Source organism: Tachypleus tridentatus, chromosome 12 (genome assembly GCF_004210375.1).
Source record: "Tachypleus tridentatus isolate NWPU-2018 chromosome 12, ASM421037v1, whole genome shotgun sequence".
Lineage (NCBI taxonomy): Eukaryota > Metazoa > Arthropoda > Merostomata > Xiphosura > Limulidae > Tachypleus > Tachypleus tridentatus.
In genome coordinates, this window is record NC_134836.1 from 47585284 (window position 1) to 47599306 (window position 14023).

Genomic DNA, 14023 nt, shown 5'->3' on the forward strand with positions numbered 1-14023 from the left:
AACAGCAAACTATTTGTAGTTTGATCCTCTTATAAACCTTATACATCCGTCAAACAATGTCCGATTTTAGGTTCAGAAAAAGAGAAAGGATTTCAAACGCCTTTAATATTATTTAATCAATAATGTATGTTCCATTATTAGTAATTACTTCCAGCCAACGATCTACAAGTTTCTGAATGGCACTTCTATAAAATTCTTGGGGTTTGGAGAAAAAGATTGTAGAGAAGGTAGTTTTGACATCTTCATGTGTTCCAAGCTCTTTTCCATCAAGATAGTTCTGCAAACTTCGGAATAGATGATAATCAGATGGGACGAGGTCTGGAGAATAAGGAGGATGTGGAAGATTTTCCCAGTTTAACTCTTCAATCTTTGTAGATGTGTTCCTTGCTGTATGGGGTCGTGTATTATCCTGGTGTAACACAACACCTTTACGATTGATCAAAGCAGGCCTATGTTCTCTCATTGCAACATTCAAATGCTATAACTGTTGACAACAGACGCCTGATGTAATCGTTACATTGAGTGGCAGCAACTCAAAGTGGATCACACCAACAATATCCCACTAAACGCTTAACAAGACTTTCCTATGGTAGAGGTCCATTTTGGGCTGTGCTTTAGCCAGTTTACTTGCACTGAGCCATTGTCTGCATCTCCAGCCACTAACTTGTCCAAAAAAGGTGAGTTACGTGCACGAGAGTGCAAAAAAAAGTGCAAATGTCCACTCTTGATCTGAGACTGGCTTCTGTCAAATCATGGAGCACCAATTTTCCAAGTTGCAGATGACGATGAACTGTTGAATAGATTGAAATAAGCTTCTGTGCTAGCTCTTCAACTGTTACAGCACAATCTTCATCAAGTGCAGGCAGCATCAAGTCATCATTAAACTCAACAGGACGACCGGAACGCGGATCATCACTTAAACTGTAGTCACCTGATCTGAACTTCTGAAACCACCTTCGACATTTTCTTTCATTGAGAGACTCCTCACCATAAACACCTTGAATATTTTACTTGGTACTTTAGCATTATCTGATGGCTGGAACACTCGACTTGCAACTTGTAAGTGACGAGATCGAAATACAAGACCAAGCATACTTGTTCTTTCAGCCTTGGGGGGTTATAATCTGATGATCAGCTCTACAGTTACTTAGCAAAAAGTAGTTCAGTAGTTGTTGTGCGAGGTAATGATTAGTTTACTTTCCCAGTGCCATGGAAATCCTTAATTATAGACGACTGATTATAGCCTTAGTTGTCTTAGAACAAACAGTTATAATTCATGTTAATCAGTTGAGCTTATTGTTTGTGCTAAGATATGACTTGAAGATATTTCTGTTACGCATACCTTAACCAAGTCGCCTTATAAATGATTAAAGCTTGCTTGTAAAATACGTTTCCACTCGAAATATCATATTAACCTCGTAAAGATTTCCCTTAAAGATTTAATTATAAGAAAATTATATTTAATTAATTTTCCTTTAGCGCACTTTATACAATACTTTTTTCTCAACTTCAGTTGGTTAAGATTTATGCTTGTAAACTGTTTTTAGGTGTAATTGGTTTTTCTTTCTGTTTATGGTCCGAGGGCTTACGTTGTCCAGAAAAATATTTTTTTTCTAGTTATTCACGAGACACGCATAACTTCAGATCAACAATTGCGATACTGTGATTGTCTCAGATAGTGAAGGCTTGGTCTCGATGATATTATTTTGGGATTAAATGTAATCCTTGTCTCAGGGTTTCTTGACAGTTCAAATTCTTAGAGTAAGATACATCACTTCTACTCGCTTTATTTTACCTCCAGTTCAAATTTGTGGAACGTCGGTGTAGAAACAGCTCATTTTTACAGCTTCCCTATTACTCCTCTCTGTCGAAATATGTCATTATAATCTGATGGTCAATCCCACTATTCGTTGGTAAAAGAATAGCCCAAAATTGGGCAATAGGTGGTGATGACTAGCTACCTTCCTTCTAGTATTACACTGATAATTAGGGACGCCTAGCGCAGATCGCCTTCGAGTAGCTTTGCGCGAAATTCAAAAACAAAAAACAAACAACACCCTTGTGGTAGATTGGTATGTTTGCGCACTTATACTGCTAGAAACCTGGTTTCGATACCCTTAGTGGGCAGAGCACACATAGCGTTTTGTGTAGCTCTGGACTTAATAAAAAATAACAACGAATCTGAACATACCTCCTCACACTCATAATAAAAAAAATACACAAGGATTTAAATATAACAAACGAAGACTCACAAGCTTTTAGCCACCCCTACAGAGGTTAATGACTGTGTTGACTTGAAAAATGACTGTGGAAACTACACATACATCAATCCTGGTTGCCTACACGTGTCAAATTCTCCAATGCTGCGCCAGGGGACTTTTGTTTTTGAGGTTTGCTATGCGCGATCGTTAACATCCACATACACACCATAATGTTTTCCAAGATGCGAGATGTAGTATCTACCTTGCAGAGTGTTTGTTTTGAATTTCTCGCAAAGTTACTCGAGGGCTATCTGCACTAGCCGTCCCTAATTTAGCAGTGCAAGACTAGAGGAAGGCAGCTAGTTATCACCACCCACCGCCAACGAATAGTGGGATTGACCGTCACGTTATATACCATCACCGCAGAAAGAGCGAGTATGTTTGGTGCAATAGGGATTCGAACCTTGGATTCTCGAATTACGAGTCCAGTGCCTTAACCACTTCGCCATGTCGGGCAGAAAGTTTTATGTTCAAAATCGAGAAGTTATTAGTGCATAACCTTGGTACTAGAACGAACACAATCAATAACGGAAGAAGTAGATCCAACAAAAAATCATTATAATTCATTAATATTTTTTTTTAAATGACAGTAAATTTATACATAAATATAGGTGTATATAACTGCCGGTATGCCATATCTTTTGAAATACGTAAATAATTATCATTTTAACCTTAAACTCGTTTCACATATGAATATATCTGTGTGTGTGTATGTGAAAATGCTCATGTAAATTTATTTATGATGTTCATAAGTCTTTCAATAGTTTCGTTTTTTGCCATTATCTTTGCTTATGCATAAAATGTATTTAATATTTCAATGTATACGTAATTTCTTACTGGTGTGAGTAAACGTAAGAATTGTAATACTTTACCCGTGTTTCGTTACTGGTATAGGTAGTTACATACAACTACCGTAAGTGAACGTTTGTTTGTTTGTTTGTTTTTGAATATCGCACAAAGCTACACGAGGGCTATCTGTGCTAGCCGTCCCTAATTAAGCAGTGTAAGACTAGAAGGAAGGCAGCTATTCATCACCACCCACCGCCAAACCTTGGGCTACTCTTTTACCAACGAATAGTGGGATTGACCGTCACATTATAAGCCCCCACGGCTGAAAGGGCGAGCATGTTTGGCGCGACGGGGATGCGAACCCGCGACCCTCGGATTACGAGTCGCACGCCTCACGCGCTTGGCCATGCCGGCGATCCGTAGGTGAATGACAGTAATTGGTGTATTTTCAAAACTATTCCACTACTACACTTTATTTGTTATGGGAGAAGAGTCGCCATTATGTATTACTTTTGACTCTGATAAAAATTTGTCGTGAACTGTTTCGTTATATAAAAACAGTTTTCAATATGCAAACACACAACTTACATTAAATCAGTGGCCGATAAAAGCCGCGATGGAACGGGATGTATGACAACTACATTTTGACATTGATTGACGTTGATGATGTCAACGAAAATTAATCGCTTTTTAAAGGTCATATAACAGACCTCTCTTTGATCTACGTCTGAAAAACCGACACAAGTCACGTGTATACAAGTTGCTTCCACGACAAATACGTTCAACCGTCGCTTACCTTAGCACTTATAGATTTCAGTGAAATTGAACCGTTGATCCAAATACTATTTCATAAACCAATTCCCAGAAATATGGATGTCCAGCAGTTAGAACGTATGTTATTAAACAGAGTACAAGTTTTAAACTCTAAGTGTAATATACTCGGTCATTTTGACTGGAAGGAATTGATAGTATGTCTGATTACATATTAAGTTAACCTTTCTATAAAAATGGTAAAGATTTATTTTATCTAATATTGCATAATATTTACTAATTTAAAAACTGCTATGTTTTTATAACCGAAAAGGAGAGATCTTATGGTTAATTGTTTGGTATATACAAATGTATGAAACGTACCTCATAAGATACACGAATAAAAGACAACAATAATTTTTGTATGAACATGTAAAACACGTTTTTAACAATGTAACACATATTCAAAGCGCAGTACCTATAAAATAAACGGAAAGAATAGCAGTTGTATTTTATACATGTATTGCGTTAGAAGTCACATGGAAATTATCTTGTAATAAGGATAGACATTAATACAAATTGTATATATAAAATACTATATTTTGTACATGTATTGCATTAGAAGTCACATGGAAATTATTTAATAATAATGATAGACATTAATATAAATTGTATATATAAAATACTATATTTTGTACATGTATTGCATTAGAAGTCACATGGAAATTATTTAATAATAACGATAGACATTAATATAAATTGTATATATAAAATACTATATTTTGTACATGTATTGCATTAGAAGTCACATGGAAATTATTTAATAATAAGGATAGACATTAATATAAATTGTATATATAAAATACTATATTTTGTACATGTATTGCATTAGAAGTCACATGGAAATTATTTAATAATAAGGATAGACATTAATATAAATTGTATATATAAAATACTATATTTTCTACATATATTGCATTAGAAGTCACATGGAAATGATCTAGTAATAAGGATAGACATTAATATAAACTAGATTATCACCTTTATTAAAATTTTCATTGCTCACATCTGTAAACAGTCAGCTGTCGCAAAAATACAAGTGTTGTAAAGGAGGTAAACATGAAATACGCTAACAATATATGCAGATAAGGGACTATTAAAATGTATCATAATATTTGAAGCACAAAGATTGAGAAGTTTTATATGAAATATTTCTTAACATTACCTAAACCTACATTTTATAAAACTACTACAAAAACGTCCGGAAGTGTTATGTTTTATTTACATAATATTTGTGTAAGACAACTTCACAGCATAACTCATGCTGTTTCATAGTTTAAAATAATGGGATTAATGAAGTACTTTAGTTTAATGACAGCAAAAGACATCCGGGATTCAAAGTGAAACACGTCAGTTTTCCTTTGAACAATTAATACGATTTAGAAGGTAAAAGTATTTTGTTCTAACTAAAACTTATTTACTTGAAAATTGAGCAAACTTTTCACATCAGTTTTATGTATCTATTTTTATATTAAGTTACAAATGCTTAGAACATACGTATAATTCTAATACTACACGGAAATTTGAACCCATACTAGCTCGCGTAATTTAGCGAAACATAACTGGTGTTATAAAGAATTGCCTTCAGTCAGTTTTCTTTCACATTACATTGCACAAAAAATTTCTAGATTCCTGTAAGTTTAAGCTCCATGAAACGATGTGTAAAGGTACAGTACTATTTTATCGTGAAAATGTAGAGAAAAAATTTATTTATCTCTCTATATGTATTGTGTTATAACACAACGCTTACAAACATGTTTTCTTTGAACGTCTTATTCCTTTTGCTATTTTTGTTCATCACTAAAATTATGCAAATAAATACGTCTTCAGTGCTGTACTTATATATCAATAATTTTCTAATCTTAATAGAACAGTACTTGCTTTGTTTGTTTTTGAATATCGCACAAAGCTACACGAGGGCTATCTGTGCTAGCCGTCCCTAATTAAGCAGTGTAAGACCAGAGGGAAGGAAGCTAGTCATCACCACCCACCACTAACTCTTGGGCTATTCTTTTACCAACGAAGAGTGAAATTGATCGTCACTTTATAACGCCCCCACGGCTGAAAGGGCAATAATGTTTGGGGTGACGGGGATGCGAACCCGTGACCCTCAGATTACGAGTGGCACGCCTTAACGCACTTGGCCATGCCGAGCCAGAACAGTGCTTATGACATTGAAAAGAAATTCGAATGATCCTATATTTTAGTAATAACACAGTATAAGTATATTTTTTTATGAAATGATATTTATGGCACAGTTTAGTTCATTTTTTTATAAACCAATTATCAAATGACCAATCACCTGATGTGATGCAAATATTTACTCTTTGAGTCTAAGTCCACGAGGACACATTCGGTACTAAAGGCTTGCAGTCTAATACGTATTCAAGATACATTTTTCGATAAGGAATACATTCATTTCAGACAGTTAAGTAAATCTTTCAACGACGTACCAGTTTACAATGATTGAGGATTTGAGGCAATGGAACTCATTCTGCAAATGGAACTACTTCTAAATCACCAACGTTGCTTGAAGGGAAGCTTCGCGTCCCGAATGTTTTCTCTGGACATTCTATGCATGTACAGTACGAAGACATATGCGTTCCACGTCTTTATTTAGATTTTTTATAAATATATTGTAGTTCATTGTCGGGGAGGATCTTAAGCGACTTATTAGCTTTTACTTTATTTAAGAGGTGAATTAGGCTATGTGAAGATTAAATCCTGCTTTTTTGGTTGTTTAACAAACATAAAACGTTGTTTATAATTAGTTGGCTAAGCCACACTTGAATCAGTTAATAGTTGCGAATGACCCTGGACCTCCACTGTTTTTTCATTAATTTTCTTGAGTTAAGATCTCAGGGACTTATTGAAATACGTAATACAGTATTGAGAATTAGAAGGACAGATTTGATTCATGTTTCATAGAGACTTCACATAACCTCTTCAGATTTAGTGTCATTTTGTATTTCATTAAACTTAAGCGCAATAACCACTAAAGATTTGCACTCACGACTCGTGAGAAGATTTTGTTGTCTGCTCCTGTAATTACTCAGCAAAGACCTTTTGGTTCTCTGGAATTCTGTTATACTTTTATTTCTCATCGAAAAGGAATCCCGCGAATATATGTTTGAATTTGCCTTGAACAAACAAACTATAACCATTAAGTTTGTACTAATTGTTCAGTAAATGCAGGTGTCCTATGAAACAAGTTAAATATACATTTTAACTGTGTTTGTTAAAAAAATATTACTGCGATTCAATATTTTTTTCATTCTTTTTTATTTATAACGTGTTAAGGCGTTCGACTCGTAATCCGAGGGTCGCGGGTTCGAATCCCGATCGCACCAAACATGCTGGCCCTCCCATTCGTGGGGGCGTTTTAATGTGATGGTCAATCCCACTATTCGTTGGTAAAAGAGTAGCCCAAGAGATGGCGGTGAGTGTTGATGACTGGCTGCCTTTATTAGACTATATCTATCTTTATTTTGTAATATAAAACTTGCCTTAAGAAGTGTTAATTATTCATAGTGTGAAATTAAGGTTATAAGAACGCAAGAGAGAAGACTTAAAAATTACAAGATAGTAGATAAATCCCAGAGAGGTCGCTCTTTTAATTTTTAGTTTTTATCTCATCTATTATCCCTTGGAAAGAAATCGGTTGAACAAAATTATGAGAATGAAATTTACTTGTCTTTCAAGTATCATGATGTATGTAAGCCATTAAATATAGATGTTTTTAATGTAACGTAATAACATCATTTTCATATTTTGAACATTCGACAAATATATATATCTTACGAAAATTCAAAATATCTTTTGATCTTTTTAAAGGTGCAATGTGATTTTTTTTTTTCAGATTGTACATATATATATACACAATGTATTCAAATATTATTTTCCACTCATCGGACCAATATTTTCTACTTTCTTTATTAAACATTTATACTAACATACTTCTGTACTATACATATGGAATCTAATTACAAGAGCCACTTCATTAATAATGCAAAAGACAGCAAAAATTAACACATTAAGAAATAATTTAAACGGCGCGGCATGGCCAAGCGTGCTAAGGCGTACGACTGGTATTCTGAGGGTCATGGGTTCGCATCGGCGTCGCGCTAAACATGCTCGCCCTCCCAGGCGTGGGGGCGTTATAATGTGACGATCAATCCCACTATTCGTTAGTAAAAGAGTAGCCCAAGAGTTGGCGGTGGGTGGTGATGACTAGTTGCCTTCCCTCTAGTCTTACACTGCTAAATTACGGACGGCTAGCACAGATAGCCCTCGAGTAGCTTTGCGCGAAATCCCAAAAAACAAATAAACAAACAAACCTTTATTTATAAAGACCTCAGTAGTTATCAAACGTAGAATTATTTTCTAATAAATATCTGTCTTGTTGAATCTTATATTATTAAATGAGACCGTCTTTGTCGCTTTAAGTAGAATTAGTCTCAAATAAAAGCATCCAATTCAATCTAACCTGACAAATAGTTTGGTTTAATGGTCTTTTAATGACTAATTTAGTGCCTGAAGAACAACCAGGGGTGCTAAGAATCGCTACATTCTCTTCACTTCCTACTTGAACATAGACTTGTTTAGTCATAAGAGCGAATGATTCTAGGGTAGTAGTGACAAGCACTGAGCGGATTATGTTTTCTCCTTCTTAAAAGTTGGACTGAACCTGGTCCTGCCCACTCCAAACGTATACACTTTTCATATCTGGCTGCCACTTCACCTATTCACATTTACTAATGTAATCAAAAACTGGATGCTTTGTGGTGACAAACTAGAAGAACACAAGCGATAGGACATCTGGTGTGAAGGCCTAACTCGTAAATTTTATTGTCTGTTACCTAATTATTTCGCTGAAATGTTTACTCATTTGGCAGATAAACCCATCGATTGAGCTCTTGTTTTAAAATAATTATCTCTTGTAAGTACGTTAACAATAATATTCCTTGTTCAGCTGGTTGGCCAGCTCTTGGTAGTCTAAACATACTATTGTATGTCTTGTAGCCACTGTACAGAAGGTTTTTAATCTTTATTGACCCTCAGCCAACCTATTGTTCTCTACTTCATAGAAATCCCAAATCTAATTACCAAAATTAAGTCTATGAATACGCCACGAATTCCTTTAGTGATTGATCTTAATTTTGATTGCTTCACGTATAAATTTAAGGACGTTTGATTGCCTCGAATGCATTTTTCTGTCTCCATGTTGGTGAATTTTGATTTCGCAAAATTTCCTTATTTTAATTACCTATGAGGGTAGGATATACTATGGGGTGGAGATGGTAGTACTTACAACGTCACTTTTGACAGGCTATAATTGTTTAATATAATAAACGAGAAAACTATTTTATGAGTATAGTTCAGGGATATTTTAAAAGATTCATAATAGTATTGTCATGTCCTCTTAAAGAAAAGAGACGTGTTACTTTACTGTGAGGTATTGAAACAAATAGCTGTTATATCAAAAATTAGTTTAATGACCCAGGGCTTCCAAGTCCATACTCTCAAATGCGTTTGACACGAGGTCAAGTGAATAAAGATAACGATGTGAGCACTCACGCTTCTTATTATTCTCTACCAGTTTTAAAGCCAGATCTTAAAGAAAACTCTACATGTAGATTTTTCTTTAGGCTCAACAATTTGAATGGCATCAGCAGCTTTCTTACGTAAATATTTATTGACTTATGACTTGTTTTAACAGCAGGTTTATTATTGTTTTAGTTTTACTTTAACGTAGCCTCGAGGAGGGCTATCAATATTAAAGGTTCTAATATCTGTCCGTAACTGGTTCAACATAATTCACAAGTGTATTTACTAATGTTTTCTATCAGTGCTTTCTGTTTGTACCTGACATGTGCCTGTTTAAATAAAGAGTGCTCGTTATGTTTTCATACTGGCTCTTCTTCTGTTGATGGACTCAATCAAGGTAAGTAAGGTCAGTGGTTCCATAGTCCATAATATCATGTTCATCGAACCTCCTGTTTCACGGATCTTACTCTTGATCTACAAAAGTCAAAACAAAAACGGTAAACAGTTATATATCATGTATTAAAAGTTGCCGAAATTAATATCAATTTAAATTTATGGCTTTTAATCGTTCTTTCATAGAAATTCAAATAATTCATCAGTAACAGTTTCGCTAAACTCCTGTGGTAAAAGCTTTAATTTAACAGTAAACTTCACTATTAGATAAGATGTACAATTCTATATCAGTAAATTAATAAATGTTGTGAAAATACAGTTAGGTAGATTTACATTTATTTATTCTATGCGTAAGAAAATAAAACAAATTGTACTTTTACTACTTAAAGATACTTTTGTAAATAATTGAGTATTAATTACCAAATTAATTAATCTTATTACCAAATATCTGACAAAACATAATTAAAGAACTCAAAATTATGTGGGAAAACTGAAGTACCTGATCTTGTTTTTACTGATATGTTAACATTTTCATTTCATTCTTTAAGTTATCCTCCAAAAAAATATTCCTTTTCAGGAACTTGCAAGTTGAAATGTAAAGTGAATGAGTTTAGTATTATTTATCTTTAATTCATCTTCACATGATCATGTTTTCCACTTGCTAATCTACTTTTTTGAATAAGAAAACGAGATTGGGTATTGTGAATGGTGTTTCACCTCTCGTTTCGTTTCCTAGGAGGATTTCAGTATATTGGAGAAGCAAAAAGATTGAATAAAGGTAGAATTCAGGAGCATAATAATATGATAGAATTAGAAATTATTCTGTTTCTTACAGCCCAGTGTATCAGATAAGAAGATTATCTGATAAGTGGAAATAATACTAACATAATAGAATGCGAACCGCGTATGAGAGGAAAAAAGATAAAATAAATATTTTACAGCCATTTAAATGATATCACAATCCTTCAAGCCATCATTGAAGTAACATTAACCTGAATATCCATATTTTGAATTTTTGTAGTCTATCGAAATTCTTTGTAGAAATATGAACTAGACAAATAGAATTCGTATGAAGATTGTTTCAAATACATAGTTCTGAGAAACCAATTGTGTTCCATCATAAGTGAAATTATACAATAATTGAATTTGAAGATATAGGTTATATTTCATTGAAATAATTTTTATCATGTGATTTTTTGTATGTGAAATTAATTTTAAAATAAGTGTCTCAGTCGATTGTAACGTCTCGAGAACATAGTTGGTTTGCGGGTATTAGGTCAAGTGATATGTCAACTAAAGCAGAAACTTTTAGATCTGTATTGAATATTATGTGCATTATATTTACATAATTATCATAATTTTTATTGGTTGATTATAAAATTCGCTACCATTGCAATGTCCGTTTCTAACAAAGTAAAACGGATACGTTAAAAGTATCTCAATGTCGTTGTTGAATAAAGAAATCATCCAATCAAAAAACTGATTCTTCAAATGAGGGGGGGCTATTTATTTAATGAGGATAATATTAAGTTAAGCTCTGTAAAAAAAAAAGTAAAACACTCATCTTGGGCGAAAACAATGAATGCCAGTGAACTAAATTTCCAAAATAATGAATCTTTCTTCAAAGTTTATTATTCATTTTATAAACAGTCTAGTTCTTAGATCAAAAAATAAAATAAAATTCCCAGAATAGACTCCAACGTAGCTGACGAAAGGAAAAAAAACTTTGAAAAATAAGGTAAAACGGTTATATGAAAATGGCTTACAATTACCTCTATACATTATCTTTGATACTTGGCAAAAATTGGGTGTTAGAATAAATAGTGGCCATTCCCTACAGCAGGATGAGAAAACTGAAGTACAGCAGCTGGCATCCAGAGTCATCACCGACAAAAAGAAACGACATACGCTTTGATATTCAACCAAGCTGTGACTTCAGGGATTCCGCTTAGGTGTTTACCTTCATCGCAGGTGCAGAATATCGTTCTGGATACAGAATTCTTCTTTAATTTTTGCACTGAATTGTAACACGAAAGCAATATAATTACCCATGTATATTTATAAATATGTTTAAGATTATTTTAAAACAGGTTGTTCAACAAGACATCAACAACACACATTTACAGTGTCGTTGAAATATACATTTGCTAAAAAAGTTAAACAACTTACAGGTTTTGGGGTCTTCCAACTTTTTTTCTGTTTGAGTAACAAACAACATACCAGCTAATATATGATAAGTAAGAAGCGTTGAAGTGTTAAAAGTAAAGAAATACTTGGTAATGTTATTTCCAATATTCCGTAATAAATTACATTTTGGCTTATCAATATAATATTTTTTACATTAAATATCCTGATGTTTGGAAATTGCTGGAAGTGTAAAAAAATTCCTCTATCTCTTGCCTTAGTAAAATGTTAAATAATAGATTAAAGACCTGTTTTATCATTTACGCCTCTGGTTCCAAAATACTTTTTATATATATATCAATCATTTTGTTTGTGTTAAAAGTATATTACAAGTGATTTCCGTCTTCATAGTCTAAAACAACATCCAATAACATTATTTAAACATTCTAGTAGTTGGACATTATAGTCACGTTGTCTTTGTTAAATATTTCTAAATGTTGATTAATCACTAGCTATATCGCATACGTATACGCAGAATCGAATCACAAGAGGAATGTAGCTATTTTATAATAGTTTGTAATCTAAATCTCGAATGACTGTACAGAGTACAGTCATTTCAGTCATCAAAATCGTTCAATCAAAAATCGAAATATTTTAATCTGAGTATTCTTGATAAATTATATTCGAGACACAGAAATTAATTACTTAATTTGTTTTGAAGATGTAAAAGGTTATAATAATCAATATAATATTTTCGTTCATACCACAATTACCGAAACTCGACTTCTACCATCGTACGTCTGCTTACATACAGCTATTTAAACTGTTATAAATGTTTAAAGTTTAGTAGAATTATTTCCTTTTTCATTGCTTATATTTTAATACACACACAAACACACACAAATATATGGAATATGTATATATTCCATATATATATATATATATATGGAAGTTTAAGTTGTTAATATGATGGCAAAGTGATTGCATCTATACGTGGTTACACATAGATATTTAATCAAGTGATCTTTATGAATATAGATTTTTTAGATTTTTCTTAGCCTGCCGTGAACTTGTAGTACGACAATCTCCACTTTCACTGTTTTACTATATAAAAATACATATTGATATTTTGATATCAGTACCTTAAGCATGAACGAAACTAACCCAAATTGACTGATGTTAATTCTGATTGAAGAAAAGGAGTACAATATTATCTAAATAAAAATAAATTGCTTACTACATATAAACTTTATCATAACTTGAAAATATAAAAGAAACAAATCCTTATGAGGTCTTGCAATTCTAAATCTTCGTACTAACTGTAAATAACTGAATAATTTATTTGATAATTTTGTCACACTGATTGATCGAATGTTTGGAGTTAAGTACAAAACCACACAATAGGCTATTTGTGTTCTGCCTACCACTGGTATCGAAATTCAGTTTCTAGCGGTGTGAGTCTGCAAACATAACCCTATGCATTGAGGGGCTTGTTTCATTGAGAAAAATAAAAATATCTAATGATCAAAATTGTAACTTCCGTAGGTACAAATTTTCCTTACTTATTTTTCATCACTGCTTTTAAGGTATTTTGAAATGTTACTTTACTTTTAAGTTAATGATATAGTGGAAATATAATATCCCGATAATCTTCAGACGTGAGAAGGAGTATTTATGGTTAAGGGTGGTTTCATTCTAGTTCATTTTATATGCCTATTTTTTTTAATCCGTATACAATATTTACATAAAACATTTACCTTTGTTATTTGTTTAGATTATCTAATACTTCGTTTTAAATTTTAGTCATCGAATTGATAAGTTACAATTTATATATTTGGATGCTTCTGTAAGTAAATGCCAATTTATTGATTATATTTAATTAATTAAATTCTGCGCACTTGACCTGCATTATGTAGTATAAATAAACAAAGAGAAGAACAAATATTGGCTCAACCGTATATATTATCCTGTTATTAATCTTACGTTCCGGCATGGCCAGGTGGTTAGGGCGCTCGACTCGAAATCTGAGGGTCGTGGGTTCAAATCCCTATCACAACAAACATGCTCACCCGTTTAGCCGTGGAAGCGTTATAATGTGA